Raw genomic sequence first — 2,819 nt, 5'->3', positions numbered from 1 at the left:
TACCTAGACAGGCTGCACTGGCCTCCAGGGTCACTGAGAGACCTTGCCTCAATAAAGTGGAGAGTCATTGAGGAAATCACCCAAAGTCCACTTCTGGCCTCATTCATGTACCCACACATGTATTCATTCTCTCTCTCTCTCTCTCTCTCTCTCTCTCTCTCTCTCTCTCTCTCTCTCTCTCTGTCTTGTTCGCTCTCTCTCTCTTTCACACTCACAGACACACACACACACATGCTCACACAAATGCCACACAAGCATGCACGTACAAAAATATTACTTAATTTAAATAGTACCCAAAGAGAACCTCATTGCTAAATCTTGTAAGTAGATATGGCTACATAGCTTACAGGGCTGAATTACTAATAAAGATGTGACATTCCTTCAAGGATTAGGAAAATATCTAAAGCAGTGGTTCACAGCCTTCCTAAGGCTGAAACCCCATAGTTTCTCATGTTTTGGTGACCCCCAACCATAAAATTATGTTCATTACTACTTCATAACTTCAGTTTTGCTACTGATATGAATTATGAATATCAGATATGCAAAAATACGTGCTCCCCCAAGGAGTCACAAGCCACAGTTTGATAATTTGTTGTCATTTGTATTGTAGAGAATTGCCTAAACGATTAAGAACAGGTGTTGCTCTTGCAAAAGATCCAGGTTCAATTACCAGCACCTATAAAGCAGCTCACAGTCATCTGCAACTCCAGTCCTAGAGAATCCAACCTCCACAAGCACCAGGCATGCACATGTTGCACATTCAAATGTGTGCAGGCAATACACTCATCATATACATGATGTTTAATGAGATTAATAAATCCAAATATGCCTTTTTAAAAGATTAAAAAAGAACCAACCCTAAAGGCATCAGGACATAAAGTACTTTCTTTTGGCAATATTATATATTTATTATGCATTATTAAATACTTAATTATATATATTACTTAGGAAATAGAATAAATGACCAATAATTGATGTATGGGATCTCATGAAACAATAAAAAAGCTTCTGTATAGGAAATAACCCCTGCCAATCTAATGAAGAGGCATCCCAGAGAATTAGATAAAAGCTTTACTAGCTATATATCCATCAGACCAAATAGAGGATTCATGTCTAAAATATACAAAGAGTATCAATAGTGTAAATATGACAAAAAATAAACAACTCCGTTGAAAAATGATCCATGGAAGCAAACAGAAAGTTCTACAAATGAGATAGTAACCGCTTCTCTAAATGTTCAACATCTTTATCCATCAGGGAGACTCATTAAAACTAAGATTCCATCAAACCCTAGTTAGTATGGCCAACATTAAAAATACAAATGAAGCCTTCTGGTTTCTGAGCCCGGAAATGATCCTGTGCCATAGCGTCTGGAGTTGATCCTGTGCCATAGCACTCCATACCCAAATACCCCTGGGAAAGAGCTGGTCTGCCAGAAGTGCTGGCACACCTGTGAGCACAGGTAACCCCACTACTTCTGCCCAAATTACTGGCTCTGGAGAGATCAACCCAGAATCTTATAGACAAAAGAACCAAGGAACAGCTGGGGACAGAATCCTTCAGGTTTCTGTCTGAGCCCCAGAGCTTCCTTGTGCCACAGATCTCCATACCCAAACTAATCCCAAAAAGGACTGGTGTCCCAGGAGTACTGACACATAGGCTTGCAGGAAGGACAAACCACAGTCAGAAGCAGTAAGACCAGCTAACACCAGAGATATCCAGATGCTGAGAGGCCAGGGCAAGAATGCAAGCAACAGAAACCAAGGCTACTTGGCATCATCAGAATTCAGTTCTTCCACCACAGAAAACACTGGATATCCCAAAACACCAGAAAAGCAAGACTCTGTGATTAAAGTCACATCTCATGAAGAAGATAGCAGACTTTAATAAAGAACATAAATGACTCCCTTAAAGAAATACAGAACACAAGTAAAGAGGTAGAGCCCTTAAAGAGGAAACACAAAAATCCCTTAAAGAATTACAGGAAAACACAACCAAACAGGTGAAGAAATTGAACAAAACCATCCAGGATCTAAAAATGGAATTAGAATCAATAAAGAAATCACAAGGGTAGACAACCTTGAAGATAGAAAAACTAGGAAAGAGATCAGGAGTCATATACACAAGCAACACTAACAGAATACAAGAGACAGAAGAGAGAATCTCAGGTGCAGAAGATACCAAGGAAAACATTGATACAACAGTCAAAGAAAGTGCAAAATGCAAAAAGCTCCTAACCTGAAACATCTAGGAAATCCAGGACACAATGAGAAGGCCAAACTTAAGTATAATAGGAATAGAAGAGAGAAAATATTCCCAACTTAAAGGGCCAGTAAATATCTTCAACAAAATATAGAAGAAAATTTCCCTAACCTAAAGAAAGAGATGCCCATAAACATACAAGAAGCCTACAGAACTCCAAATAGGCTAGATCAGAAAAGAAATTCCTCCCATCACATAATAGTCAAAACACCAAATGCACAAAACAAAGAAAGATTATTAAAAGCAGTAAAGGAAAAATGTCAAGTAACATATAAAGGCAGACCTATCAGAATTACACCAGCCTTCTCACCAGAGATTATGAAGCTAGAAAACCCAGGGCAGATATCGTACAGAACCTAAGAGAACACAAATGCTGGCCCAGGTTACGATACCCAGCAAAACTCTCAATTAACATAGATAAAAAACCAAGATATTCCATGACAAAACCAAATTTACACAATATTTTTCTACAAATCCAGCCCTACAAAGGATAATAGATGGAAAACTCCAACACAAGGTGGGAAACTATACCCTAGAAAAAGCAAGAAAGTAATCTT

This window comes from Grammomys surdaster, unplaced genomic scaffold (genome assembly GCF_004785775.1).
Source record: "Grammomys surdaster isolate TR1022 unplaced genomic scaffold, NIH_TR_1.0 168, whole genome shotgun sequence".
NCBI classification, from domain to species: Eukaryota; Metazoa; Chordata; class Mammalia; order Rodentia; family Muridae; genus Grammomys; species Grammomys surdaster.
Note: the sequence above shows the minus strand (reverse complement) of the source record.